A 24,770-nucleotide genomic window follows, 5' to 3' on the forward strand; every position below is an offset into this window, starting at 1 on the left:
CTGACACTTCCTCCAAACAAAACCTCCCTTACTCTTAATAAATGATACCACCTTCCACCCACTTTCTTGGGACAAAAATGTAGGATTCATCTTTGATTCCTTTCTTTCCCTCATTGTCTCACAACCAACCCACCCTTGATTCACGTTAGAATTAAAAATATATACTAAGTCCTCTCTTATCTCTCTGCCCTCAAACTATCACTTCAGTTCAAGCTACCACATTTCTCTACACTAGTGATAATAGTCTACTAACTGATCCCTTTGTTTCCACTCTTTCCATCCACCTTCATCCCCAATCTGTTTTCCACAAAGGAAGAAAAGCATTTTTAAGATGTGAATTAGATATTGTTGCTCTGCTTAAAATTTCCCATGATCTTCCACTTCACCTGTAATAAACTAAACTAAAAGATTCCTACCAAAGCTCCCAAGATCCTAGATGGTCTTGTTTCTGCCAACCTTTCCAGCCTCATCTTCTACAATTATCTCCGTACCATAGACCCACTGGACATCTCCCTGTTCATCGTATTTGCCAAACTTGATTCTGCTGTAGAACATTTGCATTTGCTACATCTCTGTATATAACACACTCCATTCCCCCACTCCCCTTTTCAGGATAGGCCTCTATCTAATAATTAAAGAGTCAGCTTAGATGTTACATTCTCAAAGAGGCTCCATGACTTGAATGAAAGCTCTGTGAGAGGCAGAATTCTAACAAGTTCATTTTCCATTTCCATTAAATTGGTGAACTTTATCATATTTACCTGCAAGAAAGCTCCATACAAAGGAGAAAAGAAAAAAATCTTTGAGCATTCATTCAGTTATTCATCATTTATTTGTTGCCAGGTACTGTGCTAGGCACTGAGGATATGGTGGTAAACAAACAAGATTTGGTGATCACAACTCTCAAGATGCTTAGATACAGACATAGACATCGAAGGACATATATGTAAAACTAATACACACACAAATATAATCACCAAGTGTGATTATTATTACAGAGGAAAATAACAGGGTCTATAAGAGAGCAAATAACTCTGGATGAATTGGGAATGAGATAATTTAAATTGAGTCAGAAAAGTCTTCTATGATGAAATGACTTTTCAGTTTAGATCTGAGAAATAACTAGAAGTCAAAGGTATAAGTAGACATGTAGATTTAGCTTCTAATAAAGCAACATTGGGACTTTCCAAAATCTTATGACAAAATTTCGTATTAAAAGCTATCTAAAAGGGGAAACATGATTCATACAGTTTAGTGGTGGTAATTCATTCTAAATAATTAACTTTCTCAATCTTAGTTGTTAAGTGGCCTTGCTCCAAAGGTACCTTCACTGTGATTCTTCCACTGGAATTTGCCATGAACTCCACACAGTATCTTTGTGGTCTGTTAGACCACCTAATGTGGTCTGCCATTGTCAGCCAGATTTTCTCGCTTTCATGGCAGTGTTACCAGCCGTGGACTCTGACCTATTTCTCTCGTCTTGCTGAAAAGAGTACAGATGTTCCATTCTGTAAGGTCCTTTGGTTTCAGCTATGTTCCAGGAAGAAGACCTAAACACCAGCCACCCTGAGTCAGTCCAGACTGCAACCGCAGGAGTGATGCCTGCACAGACGGGTGAAGTGTACAAAAGTAAACTTTGCCTCATTAGAGTGCTAAGATCACCACCTCAGGAGGTGCTTAAGTGTTATTAACATAACGTGATGTATGTGAAAGCATGAATTCAGGCTACATGTGCACAAGCTTGTACCCACCTCTATATGTGTTGACAAAACTTCCCTTTTGAATATTCATTCCCTACCCCAAATAAAAGGCACCCACTTCCCTTGCTCAGGGAGCCACAGCTTTGTGAGATTATTCCCTGTGGTCTCCTTTTGTTTGCTGCATGCGGCAAATAAAATTTTTCTTTGTGTGACAACTACCTCTGGTGAAGGTTTTGATTTTAACTTATTAAGGAACAGACTCACTTTGGTCCAGTAATAGCAGGACTTCTTGAACCATAACTTGGTCGTGTTGCAGACTTTCCTATTCTGTGCCCCACTCAAACCGAAATGTTTTGGTTTTGCTTTTTTACATTTACAGTATATGGGTCTGAGTGGTATTCCTAGGTGTAAAATATGTGACCTGCAGAACCCAAAGTGGCTTGCCAGGCCATGGGCTTCCCCCTTTGTGGCAGATGATGCACTGTACAATAATTTGTTTTTACTTTTGGAGGGGATGTCCCACTCTACCTGTGACAATTGCCCTAAACACTTTACAGATGTGGCAAGCTATTGAATATTTGTAGCACTTATTTCCTATTTTATGGAGAACTATAAAATAAGAAAACATAAAGGTGTTAAGAAGAAGAAAAAAATAATTTTTAAAAGTATTTAGTTATATGGAAAAATTGCTATGTTAACACAGTAATTGAATTGTCTGTATAAAATGGCATTTATACTGATCACAACTCTAGAATATGATGTATGAAGACTAACACTACATTTAAAATGTGACAAGTCAATTATTTAGAGACAGTAATTGTGGCTCATATTCCCCTAATATTTCTTTAATTTCTTCTAAAACCAAAGAAGAAAATATGTTCCTGCATTTCTTTGGTAAAAACACAGCAAGGACCTCACACCCTAAGTTTTGTGAACTGTATTCTTGCTAAGCTCGTCCATATTTCTTTTTTATCTCTTTCTTTACTGATTCGCAATACTTGCACTTCCTCTATTAATCTGCAGGGTTATAATAGCACTTTACTTGTCCTATGACTTTTCTGCTTGGCTGTTGGCTTGTTTTGTGACAACAGTTACATGTCCTTTTTGGGGGTTGGTTAAGATTTGGAGGGGGAGGGAAAACAAAAACTCCTTCACTTTCCATCTCTACATTTTTTGGACCTACTCTAAATCTCCATAAAATGTCTGCCTCCAAGTGTTGAAGTCACTTCATCATCTCTGATTTCCTAGAGTTTTCTTTTTGTACCTGACACCAATAGTCTAGTGAATCAGCTATACTTTATAACTCCAGGGGCTAAAGATAGTGGTTTTGTGGACTGACCCTGTTAGCATTTGCCCTGGGAGGATCCTCCCAGAGAGCCTGGGACCATATGGCCAGGGTAGGGCAAAATTGAAGCAGTCAACTCTTGCAGATAACCCTTAAATGACTCCAATGGCATCCATCCATGAAATGAGCCCTTTAGGCAGATTGTTAGAAACTCAGGTTACCACATGTGATGATGTGATGATGATGTTACAAGAATTATATAATTGCATAGTAAGTGCTGAATAATGACCTGGAACCTCCTGGCTGTGAGACATATGGAATTTATCGTAATGCTTACAGTCTCAAAATTTGACACAATGAATTTCATAAATGGTAAGAAATTTTAAATTCCCAGATTATTCCAGAATCATGTCCTCTCCTTAACTGAAGTCAGAAAGAGCTGCAGACCTTAGGAAAATGGAAAGGGGAGGCTGGAGGAGATTGGCCTAACATTTGCAACTCTGAGTTCGGACTGCTTATTATTGATTCTGCCCTGACCTCAGGACCTTTGTTTCCAAGATCTCATCTTATTTCCTTATAAATGAAGAGAAAAGGAAAAGCTAAAAAAATGTTGAGCATCTATCATGTTACAATGACTGCTAAGCACATATTTTATATGATGTTATTGCATTTTCCTCACATTTCTGTCTGTTTGGCTTCATAACATTTGTATTAGTGGTGAAAATGTAAGACTTACAGAGGTTAACGAGTTTTCTCAGTAAGTGCAGATCTGGAATTTGAACTTGGAGTTCTCTGACTCTAAAATTGCACATTTGACACGTGGCATCCTCTTCTGTAGCAAGTATCCAGTAATGTCTCCTCTGCCTTTTCTTCCTGTGCCCCAGTAACTTAGTACCTGCCATGTTCCCCAATTCCTATTAGAGGCTAGATTTCTTACCTTGTACTGACTTCTTGGATGTTCTTCTCTTAAACCTGGATCTCCCCATTACTATTCAGAGTTGGCGGTTGGCCTGTACCTTGGATCATGACTAATCATTTGCTCCATTTGTTCTTAGATAGATACTGAGATCTGTGGTTTAGAGTGTGTGATGGTTAATTTTATGTGTCAACTTGGCTAGGCTGTACTATCCAGTTATTTAACCAAACACAAATCTAGGAGCTACTGTAAAAGTATTTTGTAGATGTGGTTGACATCTGCAATTGGTTGACTTTAAGTACAGGAGATTGCCCTCGGTAATGTGGGTGGGCCTCATCCAATCAGTTGAAGGTCTTAAGATTAAAAACAGATTTTATGGGGAATTCCTACCTCAAGACCTCAGTGTCAACTTTGGCCAAGTTTCCAGCCTGCTGGCCTGCCCTACAGATTTCAAACTCAGGACTGTAATATCAACAACTTCCTGTGTTTCTGCCTGCCCTGCATGTTTCATTCTTGCCAGCCTCCACAATCTCATGAGCCAATTCCTTAAAATCAATCTCTTTATTTGTCTGTCTATAATTGGTTCTGTTTCTCTGGAGAACCCTGGCTGATATAGTATGGGAATTTTTATTATTATAATATAATTTCCCAGTGGCTGACTTATGAGATTGATTTTGCTCTCATATTCAGACTCCCTGTCCTGACCCAATTAAGACAGTCTGTTTGGACCCTAGCCCACTTTGTTCTGATTAATCCTTTGAAAACAAATAATGAAGCAATCTGCTCAGAACTAATGCTATATAGTCCTAGGTGACCCTGGGCCTTTGTTTATACCATGCTAATTATTGGATTTGATGCCTGTCAAAACAGGCACACTAAAAAATTCAGAAAGAAGGAGGTAGAACAGACAAAAGCCAATATACTGATTAGTTAATAGTTAATCTGTTGATAAATAAATATTTAAAGCATTTTGGAAAAGTAAAAGGGTGATAAATCTCTAAAATTTATGGACCATATCTATGTGGCAGTGATTTGTTTATACACAAAGAAAACACTAACTAGTTTAAGAAATTTAATTGAAGCAATTACTCCTCTTTAATATTTACCATATTTTATCAACATTAAAAAATAATTCATAATTCATCATTCAGTTAAAAAGGTTAATTAATCTGGGTTAACAGAAAAATATTGTCATGATGCTGAGTTGCTTACTGTGAATTATTCATTATATTTTTAGCCTACATAACCACCAGACCCTGCTACATTTTAACCAAACACTCCTTTTTTGTAGATTGATATGCCAGTATGTCTTGTGGTTTAATTGACTCCTTCAACTATTCATTTACTCATCAAATATTTATTGGGAACTTTTGCTATAAGCATTGTGCTATGCTCTAGGACTCCAACAATGAGCACAGGTAACTGGTTCTTCCTCCTCTCCACTATGGACTGGCTAAATGAGATACATCCTAGCAATTGGAAGGTGAGGTAAGTGTGGGAGTGGATAGATTGCTTTGGTGACACTTTGGAAGGCAGCTAACCAGTACCTTGGGGATCACAAAAGGCCAAGGGGAAGCAAGAAGAAACTAGGAACTAATAGATGAGTAAGAGCCTGGTGAAGGGAGGGATGTTTGCTCTAGGAAGAGAGACATTGGCGGGGTGAAGGCCAAGGGATGAGAGAGTTCCTAGTGTGCTCGAGAAATGGAGGATATATCTGGGGCATGTGAAGTAAGGGGAAAAGTGAGGGGGGAAGGGTGGGTAGTGACATCGGCTCAGTATAAGGTTGACATAAGGGAAGGCAAATTGTAGAAAAGAAACCATTTTGAAACTTTGAATGACCTCTGATTAACTAACCCAGGCATGCTCTCTAGATTTTATGGCCCCTACCAGCTGCTGTAAGTTAACCTTGTTCTTTTGAGTTCCTTAGGAATGTGATGACCCCTGGGCAGAAGAAAGTCTATGCCTATAGCCATCATCAATGATGACTGAAAGATCAGGGTATAGGGCATTGCTCTGGTCTCTGAAGCAGACCCAGTAAAATGGAAAAGTATCAGGAACTGAGACCAGATGTCTGCCCCACCTGAAGATCAGCTGCCCCCTCCACCTGGAGACCAGCCCCCTATATCGCTGGCCTGTAGTCTTTGTTCTGTAAGAGGGTTCTTTCAGACATTAGTCGGCTGTCTTCCCCCTTGCTAGTAGGCTGTAATAAAAAGTCTTTTCTCTCCTACCACCTTATCTCTTAATTATTGGCATGTCTAGCAGTGGGCAGATGACCCCACGTGTGCGGTAACAGTAGCAGGAAATGAAGCTGAATACATAATCAGGGACAAGGCTTTGTAAGTTGCATAAAGGAATTCGGACTTGAGCCTCACAGCAATCTAGGCTCTAGACCCTTGCATCTCAGACTGGACCAGCAACATGACCGTGGAAGCTTGTTCATGCTCAGCCCCAGCCCAACCTATATCATCAGAATTGGCATTGTAATAAGATCATCAGGTAATTCATACATACATTAAACTTTTGAGGAGCACTGATCTAGAGTCATTGAATGATTTTAATCAGGACATGTTGAAACAGATCCTTGACCTAGTTCAGCTTTTGAGGTGGGTTCTGGTCTGACCTGGAACTTTGTTTCCCGTGAGCTTCCCAGGTAGTTCTTGGCCACTTCTCAGACCTCATCTGCTCTCACTTTCCTTTACCCTCATTCTGTCATTGACACACCTGCCTTAGTAAGGGGCCTTCTCAAGGAGCTGTTTCTGAATACAGGAAACATGTTTCAGTTCCAGGGACTTAGCCCTGGCTCAAAATTCTGCCTTGAAAGCTGTGTTCCAGATATCCTCACGACTTGTTCCCTCACTTCATTCTAGTCTGTGCTCAAATATCACCTCATTAGAAAGACCCCAGGGACTTCCCCATCCAAGACATCTGCCCAGTCTCTCATTTGCCTTTACTTTGCCTAATTTTTATAACATATATCACTACATGACATATGTTCTGTCATATGTCATGTCGTTTTATTTTTTATAAATAGTTGCTTATTTATTTGCTTATTACTGGACTCGCCCACTACAATCTAAGTCTCACAAAGGCAGAAAGTTTCCTCTCATGTTTATTGCTGTATTGCCAGCCCTTATACGCTCAATGGATGTTTGTAGAATGAATGAATGATCAAAGAAATGAATTAGAGGGTTAGTTGAAACAAGAAGAATCAAACACCAAATGCATAAAAGCCTTATCACTGACTCCCCGAAACAAATATTTATTCTGCATTACAAACAAACTAAAACTTTCTAAGTTCAAAGGCACAGTGAGACTGAGAGCTGACAGAGGGAATTTTCTGACATTAAAAAAGTATTGTAGAAATCCTGGTATGATGGCAAATTTCCATATTCATTGGGAGATTTAGGGATCCTAGGGTCAGCAATAACTGATGAATCTTAGAGATTAACAATAGAAAGTCTTGCATGCTGGTATGGAGCTCTAAGGAGCTGGATGAGCTGTGGGAAGTGTTTTACAGTTCAATAAGAGATGGCTTACAGTTTTAAGATTTTTTCCCCAAATGCCAATAACTCTATTACTCAAGATATTTTGCTTTTTATATTTCAAGTGCTCAATCAGCACACCTGGGTGATGACTACTGTATTGGACAGCTCAGAATTATAGACTATTTTCATTATTGCAGAAATTTCTATGGGGTAACACTGTTTTAGACTATTTCCCATCCAATACTGTAGATATCCTGGCAAGGGGTGCGTTTAAAGAACTTGATGGCTTGTGTGACTATAACAGTGGAGGAAAGCATCAATGTGTCTGCTGAAGTTGCCAGAAGCTTCAACAGTTTTTCAGTACTGGTCTGGAAGTACCTAGCATGTCAGGATTTCTCCTTGAAAAAAAGAGTCAGAGAGAGACTATGTGCGAGAAGAAGAGAATGTCCTGTCAGCCTCCAACACTACATGGTGGAGATGAAGTTGGTTTGCATCATAAAAGAAGATGCCTCCAATGTCTCTAGATGTGAATTTCTAAACCATTGGCTGGGAGGACACAAATGTTTCAGATGTTCTAGATAAGGTTCTGACAGTGGGGAGAGGACACTGGATGGGATGAGACTAGTACTGATTGTTGAGTCAATGGTCAAGTCCCTTCTGAGCTTTAGTTTTTTAAAACATGAAAATGGTTTAAATAGATAATCTCTAAGGTTCTTTCCTGCCCTGGTATCCTAATACTGGTGGTTCCGTAAGAACTACCCTGCCTGCAGCCCTCAGGCATCTTCATGTCTATGCCCATCAGTGAACTTCTGACTTAAGATAAATGCAAAGTAGATATACTGAAGATATTTGGAGAACCCAGATCTAAATTTCTATATCAGCATCTTGGAAAAATAATCTCCAAAAGGTAATATCATAGCCGAAAGCAGAAAAATAATTTAACTTAAAAAGTTGCACATTAGGTTTATACATATGCCATATCTATTTTATTTATTTTTTGCAGCCATATACTACTTTTAAAAGCATACTTTTAAACTAGTTTGGAGAAAACAGTTAACATATCACAGTGAATATAATAACAAAATCTTATAGGGTAGGATGAGTAAAATTTTTTTATTCTTAATTATTTATTGAGCATAAACACTGTACCAAGCATTGGAGAGGTATTAAATATACAACAGTGAGTGTAAACTTAATCTGACATATAAGCCCATTCACAAGTGACTCTGGTGTATCTCTACACACTTATAGTAACAAGAGCAATGACTATTATTTATTATCTACCATGTTTTCAGGGGTTCACATATGAGTAAAATTTTTTAAAAATGAAAATTTTAGGTATAATAATTGTGATGAAAGATTAGCAGCTCCACTTAAGAGTTACCTGAGCCTGGCACCGTGTCTAATTTCTGGCTAAATACTCACCCCATGAATAAGACAGAATGTGCTTCAACAGACTTGAGCTTTGTTTCTCCTCATGGGTTCTATGGGTTTAGGAAGCCATTCGCCCTCATCACCTTTGGCACCTAGCACTATACGCTGACTGTGCGCCTTTGAACACAGGTCTCTGGTCAGTCTATGCTCAGATAGTTGTTACACGAATTTAAGTTCACATGTCTACATTGGGATAATTTTGCTGCCAGATACTAAATTCCTCATCCACCTTCCCTTGGAGTGACAGGATGAGTAACCAAGGCAGTGAGGATTTCATAGGGCCTTGGCACATAGAGAGCATGTCTCTTATTCAGGTTTCTGGTGCTCTTAGTGTCAAAAGAGTATGTTGAGTTGGCAAAGGGCCAGCAATGGTGGGGATCCAGTGGATGAACAGTCAGTCGAGAAGGGCACTAAAATATGGGAAAGAGCCAGTGTCAAATATTGAGAATTGGAGGACAGAGCCAGGAAATCACAGAAATATGGCATGAAGAGCACAGAGGGCCAAGTTCATTGGGTAAAGGAAGTTATCCTAAAGTAAATACCTGGCACAGATATCTTTCCTTCTGACTTGCTTTTACATCGTCTCTGCAACATGAGGCATTAAAGGTCTTTCTACATTTTTTAAAATGTTTATTTGTGATTAAAAATCATATAACAAAATTTAACATCGTAACCATTTTTAAGTACAGAGTTCAGTAGTGTTAAGAATATTTACATTGTTTTGCAACAGATCTCTAGAACTTTTTCATCTCGCAAATCAGAAACTCTACACCCATTGAACAATAACTCCCAACTTCCCCCTTCCCCCAGCCCCTGGCAACCACCAGTCTACTTTCTGCTTCTATGAGTTTGACTACTTTAGATACCTCATATAAGTGAAATGTTATAGTATTTATCTTTTTGTGATTGGCTTATTTCACTTAGCATAACGTTCTCAACTTTCATCCATGTTGTAGCATGTGACAGAATTTCTTTTTTTTTAAGGTTGAATAATATTTCATTGTACATGTATACCACTTTTCTTTATCTGTTTATCCATTGATGGACATTTGGGTTGCTTCTCCCTCTTGGCTACTGTGAATAATGCTACAATGAACTTGGGTGTGCAAAAGCCTGCTACATATTAAAGACAAGAATGAAGTGAGTATCTAATTTCAGAAATACCAAATAGCAGGACTTATGTCCACTGCTACTAATACAGGAAAAGCACAGAAGTTATCTTCAAGAATCTGAAGAAAAAGAAGCCATTATCCCTGAGAAACTAGGCAGATAGACTAACACATTGATCAGTCAATAAATATTCTCTATATAAATATTTATTGATTGACTACTATGCACTAGATTCTGTCCTAGGCCCTGGAGACATAAATGTACACTGAATTCATATAGTCCCTGATTTCACATTTCTTATAGTCTGGGGTGGACTCAGGGGGACTCCTCCAGGTAGGACTAAAATAGCTCTCTTTTTAATTCTTCTCATTTCCTCCTTTCTTTAACAGGTACATACATACTTCATAGCGTATGCCAAATTATTATCATTATTATAGCTGAAAATATGGCTCATTTTATAAAATTTTATTGAGGTAAACTTGACACAAAATGAAATTCACTGATTTTAATTGTAGAATTTGATGGATAATGATAAATGTGTACACCCATATAAGCACCACCTCAATCAAGATACAGAGCATTTTCATCGCATATTTATTATTTTGATGTCTTCATAATGAACTGACTCTACTATCCTTATTAAATGCGCTCGTTGTCTCAGCTAATACTCCTTGTCTCAAAGCTTGGTTTGACAAGCTCAGTTAAAGTTATAATTTATGTAGGATGGCTAAGGCAGTCTCTCTCTTGGTATTCATCTCACATCTAAGTATTTAACTCAGATCAACTGACCTGAGCACAGCAGACCTGATATGGGAGGAGAATGCTTTGGAAAACTCTTACCCTTACCAAAGGTATTGTTATAGATGTTCATGTGCCTTCTTCAATCCCTCCCTCCATTCTTCAGTTTACTTCCTGCCCTGTGCATCTATGGCTCAAGGCTTCTTATTTCCCTTCTTGTATTCAGCCTCATACTTAATCTTGGATTTTGTAGCTATGATGGTATCTCTGACTTTGTTTTGGTCATTAAACATGATAATTTGTACCCTTTAGGCTCAGTTGGCTTCTGGTTTCTCTAGGTAATTACTCTGTCAGATTCAACCTTGACTTGCGATCAAGCTAGTATTGACTTAAATGGACCATAGAGCTTTGTCAGGACCCCTGGGAGGAAGGACTGCTGCTGGAGACATTCAGTCCTCAGTTTTGGTGATGAAGCATGAGGGCAATCATTTCCCCCAGGCTTTATTTAGTTACAAGCAAAAGCTAAGCACACACCCTGGTTTTCATGATTGGCTTTGAGTGTTTCCCAACCTTCCCTTCTACATGTCTGTAAACCAATTCCTATGCTTGGTCACTTCTGTTCCTGCCTATTCTTATCCAATTTGGTGTTCATTCTTAGTAAACTCTTGCAAAGGGTGATTTTATGTCTAAGTTCTGAGGGAATTTACTTTATTTCACAACAAACAGATATTTGGGGACTTCTACTCTGTCAGCCACTCCGCTAAACAAAAAATTCAACAGTTAAAAAATACACATGCAAACAAGTCATTATAATGCACTTTGAAAAGTCCTTTATGATATAAACACAAAATGTACTTATCCTGACAACCATCAAAGCTTTTCACCGATGCAGCTTTCAGCTTCCCAAGCAGCCTAATGCAGCACGTAACATAAAAGGCCAGCACTCAGGGTTCCCAGAGAATGTACAAAGGTGATCCAAGGAGTATATAATTCAAAAATTTCCACCAGACCCTTCAGCATTCTATAAAGGTGAAATATATCACTAATGGACGGAAATAAACATGTCTAAACTTGTTTATGTTATTTTTCTTTGGGCAGCCAAAGCTCTGTCCATTTAAGGAATGGCTTTGTGCTCTCGAAGTTGCTCATTTGAAATTGCTTAGAGCTCCTTTACCCCAGAAGAATATGCTGATGCAAATGATTCAAATTCTGCCATTCTTCTGAGTGTGTTTGTGAAATCATAAAATACACAAGGATGCTTCATGTGTGTTAGAATAATTGTTCTTAAGCAAAGAGAATTACTTTGAGCAGATCAAATGCGAAGCCCAATTCTTTTCAGAAATATCAGCAAATAAATCTAAAGAAATACAACATCTACCTATTCTCCCACAGTCTCTAACTACATTTTCTTATAGATGTGCATTTCCTGTTATACAAGGTTATGATTTTTGTTTTACTCTGAGATAACTGTTATATTTTATGCATGATTATGCTCCTAAGGAAAGTATTATCTCTTGAGGAAGAAACTGGGACTGAGAAAGTATATTCTTAGAGAGGCAATGGGGAATTCCTAACCATAACATTATGCCCAAAAGTCTTGGAGGGAGAAAATCATAACTCTAAGGACAAACATGACAAAATTGAGAGACATACACAAATTCATCTTCATATATTTTGAACTATGTCATTTCCATTGTTCTTAAAAGGAAGAAAAATTACATTTCTTGATCCAAATGGAAAAAAGGAAAGATGACAATTCTATTATTTGTCTCTTGGGGGAATTACTATGCTCTTGGTAGTTTATAAATATATATATATATATATATATATATATATATTTCATTGTTCAGTTCTGCAGTGGTAATTTGTTACAGCTGTGTTGTAAATGGCAGTGAGGTCTGGTGTGAGGAGTGGTGGGAGGAGAGACTGTAGAGATGGGCAGTAACCAGATCACTAAGACTAGATTTGCTAGCCTAAGGAGTTTGGATTGTAGGTAAGGGCATTTATTGGCATGGCCAATTTATGTTTCAGATATTTTTAAAGGTGGGTTGATTGAGTGAGAAGTTGGAAACAGGAAGAAAGATGTGCCATGTCCAGATGAGAGAATCTGAGACTACATTTAGATAGACGAACTGGAGATAAAGGAGAAAAAGTGAGGGGATAGCAAGGGTGTTGACAGTGGAGGTGGATGGAGTGAGCGCAGAGAAGGTAATTGAAAGGCATTTGAAACCATTCTTCCAGTGCTAAACTTAAGAAGTGGCCTTTACAAAATAGTATTATGTGTCTTAATCTTATGCCCTTTATTCAGACCAATTGACTCATATTCTTTCTTACGATACTTGGCAGATTCTAAGTGGATTCAACCTTCTAATTAGAAAAAAAATTTTGAAATATGCAAACAACAAAAAAATGATAGTTTAACTGGAGTAAATATCACCATTTGTGATCATTGTTTCATTACGTCTTTATGTCTAAGGCTATTAATGAATCTATCCTTCAGTAATGATTCTTTTTGGCTCTTGATTCAATAGTCTACCGTGGAAATCCTTCTGGACCTGGCATAACTCTTGGGGGTGACAAAAATGGAAATTGATAGGTATTAATCTTCAGATATTGTCAGATATTCTAAATAATGTTACCAAAATATTTCCTACAAAATACAAATAACAATAACTATTTCCTATTCTGTTAACGTTCCAAACTTAACAAGAGCTTAAACTCATGTTAAAGTCTTACCTGGGAGTATAGTATTTAGTTTAATTTGTGTGATATTCTATTTTCAAATGCATTATATTTTTGAGAGAAACATAATAGTATGGATTTATATTAAGTTAATGTTAGATTTTTATATATTTTCATTCTAGAAATGTTGTGACACAGTCTTAAAATATCTATTTTGAAATATAGTATTTGTGCAAGAATACTTATAATTTGTAGATACAGAAGGGATAATAAATAGATACCCACCAATCAGAAATGAATATGTGAATTTATCAAGGTTACTGATACAAGGCTAATATTAAAAAATCAATTGTGTTTCCATATACTAGTAACAAATATTTGGAAAATGTAATAAAATATAATTTAATTTATAATATCATCAAAAATATTAAATTCCTAGGAACGAATCCAACAAAAAATATTTAGGACTTCCTTATCAAAAAATACAAGACACTGTGAAAGAAATTAAAGAAGATCTAAAGAAATGGAGAAATATGTCATATTAATGGATTGGAAGATTCAATATTAAGATGTAACTCTCTCCCAATTGATCTGTAGCTTGAATGCAATCACAGCAAAATTCCCAACAGATTTTTTTGTACAAATTGATATGTTGGTTCTGCTTACACTGGGTTTCATATGCTGTTCTTTTTCTAGTTTCTTAAGGTGGACCCTTAGATCACTGAATTGAATCTTTCTTCTTAGTTCTGTAACTTATCCATAAATGCTGCTTCAGTGGCATCTCACACATTTGGATACAGTATAGTGTTTTCCCTTTCATATAATGCAAAATACTTTCTAACTCTCCTTTTGATTTATTTGACTGATGGGTTATTTAGGAGTGTTTCATTTAATTTCTAAATATTTGGAGTTTTTCCAGAGATGTTTCTGTCATTTATTTCTAATTTAATTCCATTGTGGTCAGAGAATATACCTTGTATGATTTGAATCCATTTAGAAGAATTGAGACTTGTTTTGTGTCCCAGAATACTGTCAATCTTGGTAAATGTTCTGCATGCACTTGAGAAAAACATGTATTCTGCTATTGTTGAGTAATGTGTTCTATAATTTTGAATTAGGTCAAATTGTTTGATAACATTCCAATCTTTTATATCCTTACTGATCTTTCTTCTACTTGTCCTATGAATTATTGAAAGAGGGCTATTAACTCTCTGGTTATAACTGTGGATTTGTCTATTTTGTATTTTAGTTTTTGCTTCATGTATTTCAAAGTTCTGTTTTTTGGTGCATAAGTGGTATTTTTGACTTCCATGTATTTCTTATGCACTAATTATTGATTTCATTATACCTTCTCTTTTTCTCTCTTCTTTCTCCTCCAGTTTTTTAAGTTGTGTTATTTCTACTTCATCTACACTTATCACATTCACATAATATTCTTCTTTTGGCCCTACATCTTGTATTCTGTATCTTGGATCTAAAACTAAATATATTCAAAGCTGAAAATAAACTCATTTGATAAAGTTTTCCCAGTCATTTTTTTGTTTTGTTGTTAGATGTAGCTTTTTACTTAGAAAGGATTCATGAGTATGTTACCCTTTGAATTCTTTTATGTTTAAAAATATTTTTCTAAATCTTAATACAGATTGGCTGGGCATAAGATAATCTGCTCACAATTTCTTTCCTAGAGTTACCTAAAATGAAACTCCAGTTTTGCTTTGCTTTGTACATTGCTGATGATTTCTTTTAATCTTTAAGATACACTTTTTTCATAGGATGTTTTGGAGTTAACTGCTCCTTGTAAATTTTTCCAGATTACACACTTGGCCCTGTATACAGAGAGATTTAGATTTTCCTTTATTTTTGGAATATTTTCTTGAATTACAGATTTAAACAGAAGTTATATTCTATCATTTCATTTTTCTTCAAGGAGTCAAATTCACATAGGTTGGAACATTTTTCTATCTTCTATTACTATCCTCTCTTTTTATCTTTTCATCTCTTTATTTTAATTCATCTCTGAAATCCTTTTATTAAGTTTAATAAAATCTGCTCTCTAGTATCCCTCATAATTTATTCTTAATTTCTTAGAGACACATTTTCTTTTTCATTTTTTTTAGATGTTCAGCCAATCTTCCTTTCTCCTTTTTGTCATGTGTCTGTCATATGGAATTTGGGTGACTTCCTAGGTTTTCTCATTCAGGAGCTTCTTCCTTTGGTCCCTGGAATGTAATTTTTTAATAGTGAAATGTCTTTTTGTGCAGGGAAGGGTTGATGCTTCTAGATTTTGATGCTCTTTTCTTTCTGCAGGATCCTTAATTGTTAACACTTGCTTGGTTCTTTCCCTCTACTGCTAAGCCTCTAAGAATTGCCCCCTCTCCCAGAAGTGGTATCTTCCCAAGACTGCTATCTTCAGTCCTATGCACTTTCAGGTCCTTTCCTTCTGATTCCCCAATAGACAGGGGTCTGATCTAAGAGGTCATGAACTTATCCTCAGCATTTTCCCACACTGGGTGGGATTCACCTGTCCTCTTTCTTCCCAGTCTTCTTGCTCTCAGATTCAGCATGGGCTATGAAGAAGACATTGCAATTTTCAAATGTATTTTACAGTTACATATCAATTGGATTTTATAGAGTTCTCTCTTAGTTAAGCATACATGTAGGCCATGGGTAGTTTTATTTATTCTTGTTGATCTGTATGTTTTTTGAGAATTCATGTGGAGAATCATGTTAAGATGGCTGCCGTTATCTTATGTGAACTCAAAAGCTCCAAAGTACTCTTATTTTTATGATGAAATTCAGACCTAAAGATGTGATTATACAATTTCACAAGCAACATTCCTTGTAGATCTTTATTTTGAAAAAATAATGGATCTTTGGAGCCTGTCATATCTGTATTAATATCCCCAGTTTATTGCTTACTATGTGTGTAAGCTTAACCTTCATGTCTTCCTCTATAAAAAGCAAATAATTATCTCAAAGGATATTATTAAAGTTAAATGATATAATAAATATAATGCACTTAAAAGTGCATGTCACTATAGGATATTTCCTTTCCTGTTTAGAGAACATAGACTTAGTAATAAATGTACCTGCTAAGTAGAATCCAGAAAGGATAGCCATAATGGGTTAGAGAAAACGATTTTAAAAAGTATTATCAATATCTGTCGTTATACACATCTACTGTTATTCATGAAACGAGTCTTGTCACTTTAGCTACACTTGTAATGGAGGTCATTCTATTGATGTAACATACGGCTGCTAGGTGGATGAGGTGTTTATTAATTTGTTTTTGATAACAGGAACAATCAGGATGGCAGATTAGAATATTATGGGAAAACATGTCCCTGCTCCAGTGAATGGTCTCCTTGAAATTACTTTTCAAATTTATTGCTGTTCAAATACAGTAGTTCTGCTCTGAACGTCTGACATGAACTATGTTATCAAATAAGAAATGATTTCTTAACCACCTTTATTCATAAGTACATAGGCAATAAGACAGTAGCAAGCGCAGAGAAAATCGTGTTTTGTCCTTTGGGATCCTTCATGGTTCAATGCTTTTCTAACAGTATCAATTTGAAGAATTAACTTTTTTCCCCCCTTTTTGCACTAACAACATTAACCCAAATGAAAAGGGAAGAAAATCTTCCCGCAATCCCTACAGCCCAATAAATCAAGAGGTTTACCTGTTTCCTTCATGTTTTTGGAAACAAGTAGATATATTTTCAGAGCTTTAAATGTAAAAATCATAACATAGACTCACTTTTGTAGTTTGCCTTTATAAAATGGTTCATAAGCACACTCTAATCAGAATGATGTAAATAATGTGAGTATACCTGGACAAAGATTGAAAGAAAATAGAAAAACTGGTTAGGAAGATATGATAATGAGTGATCTTCCCCTATTTTTTCAAATATGCTTTAATATTGTTACATTTTATTTCCCATAACCATATACTAACAGCTAACCCATATTGTGTCTTAAAGCTAATATTTTGAATGTTTTACGTGCAATTTTTTATTTAATTCTCACATTTTTTAAGACGAAAGTGAGTCACAAAGAGGCATAGAAATTTGATTGGGATCATACTTCTAAGAACAATTTTCCGTAAACGTGATACTTAGTAGAATTTATAATTATCATGTTAATAGTTGAATCTTAATAAATCATACTGTACTTAACGTTTCCCTGCTGTTGATATGTAGGTTGTTTTCTAAATTATGGTGAGATAAGCATCTGTTGGGTCATGTCTGAGTATCATTTGGTGAGTGGTTGTTATGCATGGCACAGGAAATATTTCATAGATTAATTAATCTGAAGATTGGCAGGACTTGTGTAATAGTAATAATAATAAGGTACAGCGTTTACTGAGTACTTGCTCTGCTCCAGTCATGGAAACACAATGATATAGGCACTATTATTATCCTTACTTAGCTGAGGAGGGACCTGAAGCTCAGAAAGTTTAAGCAACTTGCCCACGGTCATACAGCTAGCAAGTGGTGCAGCTGAGCAATGAACCCTGCCAGAGAATAGTCTTTTAACCACTATACTGTGTTACCTATTCTTTGGGTCAATAAAAAAATAAAAGCTACTTTATATGAATGGATCTATTTCATTAATCCAGAAGCTTGACTACATAAATTACATTTTTTAATGCTAACCCCATATATAATGTGAGCCTCATATATAATTTTGATTTTCTAGTAGATTCATTAAAGAGAGTTTAAAGAAAGGTAATTGATTTTACTAATAGATTTTATTTAAACCAATCTATCTAAAATATTATCATTACAACAAATGGTCAGCATAAAAATTATCAGCGACATTTTACATTCATTTTTTGTGCTAAGTGTTCAAAATCCAGTGTGCATTTTATGCTTACAGCATCTCTCAATTCAGATCAGTCACATTTTGATCACTCCTTAGCCACATGTGGCTGTTGTACGGGGTAGAGTAAGCCTGTTAATCAATGATCAAAATTTGCAAGTCTTGGGGCTGGCCCAGTGGGAGAGCAGTTAAGTTCCATGTTCCACTTCGGCGGCCCAGGGTTTGCCGGTTCGGATCCCGAGTGTGGACATGGTGCTGCTTGGTAAGCTATGCTGTGGCAGGCATCCGACGTATAAAGTAGGGGAAAATGGGCATGGATGTTAGCTCAGGGCCAGTCTTCCTCAGCAAAAAGAGGAGGATTGGCAGCAGATGTTAGCTGAGGGCTAATTTGCCTCAAAAAAAATTTTTTTTTCAAGTCTTGTCATTTGTTTGTTACTCTACAAATCTGTTAAGTTTTCCTAATGAGATGATACCAAGCATTGACACTTCATTTATACAACTCTATTAGGGGAAAAAATAGGAGGAATATACCATTTTAAGCATCTACAGTATTATTTTTTACCATTTAAGAGACATACTTTTTGTATTTTGGAATCAAATTTGTATTTATTGCTTGAAATTTAAAAGAAACAAGGTTTAATTTTCAAAGCAGATTCCCACAAATCATAGATCATACTTGCATCAAAATTTATAAAACGTAAGAAGAGAATGTAAGCACAAAGCAGTCATAAACTCTGTGCAAGGTTCTAGAAGGTCCTGAATCCACCAGACAAAGCTCCTTGAACTCCCTTTTCCTACACCATGATGCATTCTGGTTCTGAGTGAAGAGAACCAACTGTATCTGGTTCAGATTGGCACAGAGGAGGCTATTTGAGTTTGGAGTTTCTTAGTCTGTATATTATATTTGGTTGGTAGAGAAACTGTATCCAGTTGCATCCCATAAATCCATAAAATTCCAAGTTTAATTAAAAGAAGCTATCCAGGGAGATCAGGTATATTTTGGAAAAGATTCTTAGATAAGAACTTATCTTCTTGACAGTGGATCTCATCAGATGGTGTATATGGCTATTGGGTCAGGGAAGTAATGCCGTGGGTGTTCCAGAGGAGAGATGGGGAGAATTGAGATCCTTGTTAATTCTTTTTTCTCAGTGCCCTGTCATTGGTGAAGCCACTGGCACCAAATATCTACAAAATATCTGGCCTTGGTCAGGACTGACATGGGGTTTGGGCAAGGCTGAGGCTTCACCCATTTCTTTTCTCTGCATCTTGATTAACGTGGCCATCATGACTTCAATTTTGACTACTATAAATAAAGTTTCAAAATATGTGTGTGTGTGTGTGAGAGAGAGATTTGAATAGACGAAGAACTTCTTAAAAATCAAAGATAAGGGCATTTGTCATGAAGAATTATATTTTTTATTAGGATGAACATTTTCCTATAGAGAAAAGCATAAAATATTTACATTTCCAACATCAAAAAAACTGAAAAAAGACAGTGTTTTTATTATAGCCTTTACTGTTGAAAAGAACCACTGAGTTTGCCTGATACAAATCTTTATTTCACCAACATTCCAAGAACTGGCCATGGAGCTTTCACGTAATACTCTGTTAATGGTAAATTTATTATTTTACTAGGCAGGCCATTTCCTCTTGGACTAACTATATATTATAGATTAAGCATAAATCATTTCTCTTTTACTTGAACCACTTGGTTCTCATTTTGCCTTCCAGAGTTACAACATATTAAATCAAATCTCTATACCACATGTCAATACTTTAATTTTTGTGATGACATGCAGTATGGTGGAAAGAACACTGAACCAGGAATCAAGAGACTTGGGTTCCTGTCACAACTCTACCACTACCCAGCTTTTTAACCTCAATATCTCTGTTTCTTTTTTTTCTGATATCTAAAATTGTAGGGTAGTGGTGGTAAACTAAATGAGGACAGAACCCCTGTGCATCTTTTGCTGTGGCTTTAGCACTGCCCAGGATCCCAGGAAATGAAGGGAGTCTTTCACGTGTCTTGATAGTGACCTTATGGCATAGAAAGTTGTTGCTCACCAATATTTGTGCTTCTGGACTCACTGAAAGACTATGTTTCCCAGCCCCCTTGCAGTTAATGAGGCTTTGCAAATGAATTCTGCTCAAGGAAACGTAGATGAACAAATGTGAGGTATCCTTTCCAGTCCTGGTGACCTCTAAACCTTACACGCCCTTCTCTCTCTCACACACACACTCACACACACACACTTTCCTTATTTCTCGACTATGTAGGGGATCCTATAAAGGACATCAAGGCCCTAGAAGATGGAGAACCCAGAAGGAGCACCCATACAAGCGTGGGCACCTAAATGACCGTGGAAAACAGAACTCTCCATCTGACATGCACTAGGCTGTGAAGTAAGTGGGAAATAAATCTTTATTTAATTAAGACTCTGAAGTGCTGGAGTTCTTTCTTAGAGCAGTTATTCTATCTTTTATTTAAAAATAGTATATAAGGAGAATGGAAAAAGCCCCACTTTTTCCTTACCCTGAAGGTGAATATAGAGTTAAATAATTTACACACCACTTATTCATTTTCAGAGAGCTCAATTATAATTAAGAAATTGTCACAATCTCTCATGGGAAAAAATGTACTTTTCTTCTCATTTTAGGCTATAGAATTTTGGGCAATGAAAAATGAATTGCAGCCTACTCACAAGCAATAACGATTCCACCAGGGTACAGAATTCATTTGTTAGAAATCAAAAGCTAGAACTACCATGTTTTATTTGTTTAATATCCAAATTCATTAGAAATGCCTCAATGACAGTTTTCTATGCTTAACATTAACTTTTTAACTCACTAAGGTGCCCTTCTTGATTAACGCCACTTCTCTTTTTGACCATTGTGCCACTTTTCTAGATGAAGCATATGTCTAGGGAAATAGTACAGGGATATTAAAAATATCAAATGGCATAATGTTTTTTAACTTTAAAGTTCTTACACATTTTTATTTTCAAAATAAAATTGGAATGATAATTTTACATCTATGAAACGCAATGTCTTCCTGTCTCTAATATATATTGGAGATTAAAAACTAAAAACTTCATATTGATTGATTATAAGCAGATGTAAAGAGTATCCAGTGGCAATGAGAAAAGAAAAATATATTATTCAGCTCCCCCAATGCCTTCCCAGAAGAGTGGATTCTGGTAACTGGAGAGCCTTGTATTTTCTGAGTGAAGTGATGCCTGAGGGTATGCAGGTTTGCTTACTGGAGCAGCAACCAGGCCAACTTTTCCTGAATGAAAATAGGAAATTATTTTTCTATGAGGAAACGAGATGAGGAAGAGATCTGACAACCAGGAAAAGAAGAGCTGGACAGGTTAAATATTGAGTGGAGAAAAGGTGGAGATGGAAACCTCCCTGGCTAGTAGCAAAGAGAGAGGACTTTAAAAAAGAAGACTTGTGAGGTAGTGTGCTACTGAATATGTGATAGAAAATGCTTCTTCTCTTCCCTATGGAAGCTTCAGTAATGTCTATGTTGATGACTGTTCTTTCTGCTGGTAGTGGAAGAAATTCTGTCGACTTTAGTAGTGTGTGAAGCTAAGAAATAAGAGATCTGAACAGCAGCTGAATAAATCTAACAAAGCTCAAATCGTGGTTGACAGTGGACCTCCTGCTTATGTATTCAAGAAAGTTGTCACCAAACAGCACCATTGGTCTGTCTCCAACAATAATCTCTCATCTCACTCTACCTAACATAGGATTTTCTTCTCAAGGTTCTCATTTCTCTCTCTGCTTCTGGCACAACATCAAAGGTAAGCAAGTTAGCTCAGTAAATACCTCTGTGTATTTCTTCGAGACTATCTTCACCCAATGAGGCTTGTACGCTCTGATAGACTGTAATCTTGCTCACCCTTCCTTCGGCCCCATAGACTCTTATTTCTTAACTTTTTATTTATTGCACAATTTTATTACATGAAGAAAATTGGAAAAGAAAAAAGAAAACAATCCCATCATCTTAACGTACTAGCTGTTTCATTTCTTTCTGGTCCTGTTTACTCCTTATCCTCATAAATCAACATTTTATATAGTAGTCAGAACTATTGTATACACACCCTTCTCTATTTTGCTTTTTAAAATTTAATATGCATCATACAAATCTTTTTGTTTAAATGTTGCTGTGGAGTCTTTAAAACTATGATATAAAATGTTGCAGTTTTCCAAGAGATTGACATAAACCTCAGGTTGTTTTCATTTTTTTTTAATATAATAAACATTGCAGTGTTTTCCTTAGAACGAGGCCTGAAACGCTCTCCCTGGTCTGCTGTGAGAAAACCATTCTTTGGCTGCCCTCTTCTGTCTGACTCATTTGGAACCTGACTCCTGGCCGATTCTTCCACATAAAATCTTTGTTGATGGATATCTCCAGACCCTTATGATCAGCAGCCTCCTGCATATTCCTTCAAGTTTGATTTGACATCTCAAATACTAAATTTGGCCTCAGCCTCTGGATTAAAAAAACAGTAAAATTGTTAAACATTTTTGGTCTGAATGATTTGGCACAGTTAGCTCAAAGATGATAATTAAGTGAATTCTGGAAATCTATTTAAATTTTCTTCAATGGGGAAGATTTCCATTTATTAAATATCACAATGAGGGTATTATATTGAACACAAAAATACAAAAATCTCATTTGATCCCTATAAAACCTTCAGAAATAGGTATTATTAATTTTCTTTTGTTTTGGAGAAGAAAACAGTGCTACCTTAACATGCTCAAGGACACCTTACTAGAAAATGGCAGAGCTATAGAAATTTGAACCCATTTCTGCTTTAAATTTCCATTACAGTTACTTGTGTTGCTCAAGTACCCCCATGGATTCCAGATGTATGAATATCTCATTTACTTTTCATTTCCCACAATATTGAACAGATATTGATGAATGGTGGGAGGAATGAACTTGATCCTGTTAGCTGTATGAGGCTTAGAGCAGCCATTGAGATCCTTCGGAAGTGTATTATTGTGAAGGCTGCTGAGAGAAATCTTAACTGTCAATTATTCCATTTTGACATGTTAATCTTCTTTAAGAAGTGCTCTGAATATCTTGTTAGTTGTTGAAAACAGGAGATGAGCACAAGAGAGGTTCATTGAAATATTTTCTCTACTTTCATACACATTTGGTTTCCTTAGTAAAAGGGAAAAAGAAAACGTTCTTTAAAACTTGATATTCAGGATGTGTTTAATGTTTTTAATTATTTAAATTCCGTTTGGTACTCAGACAATGTGTAGTTACGGCATGCTATTGATGCCAGGTAGAGTGTTGATTCTTATTTGTGTTGCTCTCAGAGGGTAACTTTTCTACTTTTCTCCAGTGTTTGGACTGCTTCACTGTCGTCCTTCAACTCCTGACAAGAAGGAGGGCAGAGGTGGGCCAGATCCTCGCAGGGAGAGGACTGAACGAAAGTCAGCTAGTAGGCAGCAGTGGCAAGGCTAACATTAGGGTTCCTGAGATATCTCCTAGACTCAGAGGATTTAAGAAGTCTGTCAAGATACTGAGCACATAACTAAATGTTGAGAAACAAAACATCCAAGTTGTGATTATTGGCATTTACGTATGAAGTGGCAGTTTCTGCAATAGAGCTGCTGGCAAGAGGCCAGGTGGTGAAACTACAATACAAGATAGGAGAAGGAGCAGCAGGAAAGAGTAAAGCTTAGGAAAAAGGAACGAAACGTTCTAAACAAAGCATGAGAAAATACACATAAATAATCAGATAAAGCGCCAAAGAGAGTAGCTATGATAATAAATGTAAATAGGTTATTAGGCTGGGAATAACTTTCTGAACACAACAGCGAGGGCAGAAACGATAAAACAAACAACCTCCTTACTTAACTCTATGAAAATAAAAAACTTTTCAAATAAGTTCCCATATTATATCCAAAATTTCAATGCAAAATCAAACCAGGAAGAAAAAGATTTACAATGAATATAAAAAGTGGGGTATATGTTTTAATATATAAAAAGATCTTATAACAGTAAGAAAAGGACAAATATGGAGTTGAGATAGGTCAAGGGCATGTAGAGATGAAGCAGTTCACTAAATAAGAAGTACCATTAGCCAACAAATATATAGGAGTATGTTTTTCTGCACTAGGGAGGCTGTCTGTTGTTTGTACCTATTGTTTCCTTTTAGGTAATATGCCTTCTCTACTTCACATGGTCTTGCTGGATCTGTGCCCCTCTTAACACAAACTACAATCAGCACTCTTCCCAAAGAAAAGTCAAGGTTGAGTTGTTCAAACAGCAGCACCTTGAAGAAAGTCTCCATTGGTTCACGCTTCCTGTATCTCCAGAATCACCCAGTTTCAACTGATATCACACTGTTTAGCTGTATTTTCAATGTTGCAAGCTATCCAGTATTCTTTTTAAAATGCCTTCTTGTTTGAGTTAACCAGGGCTTATTTAAGATGCTTGGGATAAAATAAATCTAATATGGAAAATAAGGAAGGGAAGGAAAAATAAAGCAAGAAGACATTTCTTTCTCTATAAATGTTAAAATTAAGTAATAGCCAAGAAATATAATGGTCAAGAGGACTAGGACGAGAAA

Source organism: Equus quagga, chromosome 1 (assembly GCF_021613505.1).
Source record: "Equus quagga isolate Etosha38 chromosome 1, UCLA_HA_Equagga_1.0, whole genome shotgun sequence".
NCBI classification, from domain to species: Eukaryota; Metazoa; Chordata; class Mammalia; order Perissodactyla; family Equidae; genus Equus; species Equus quagga.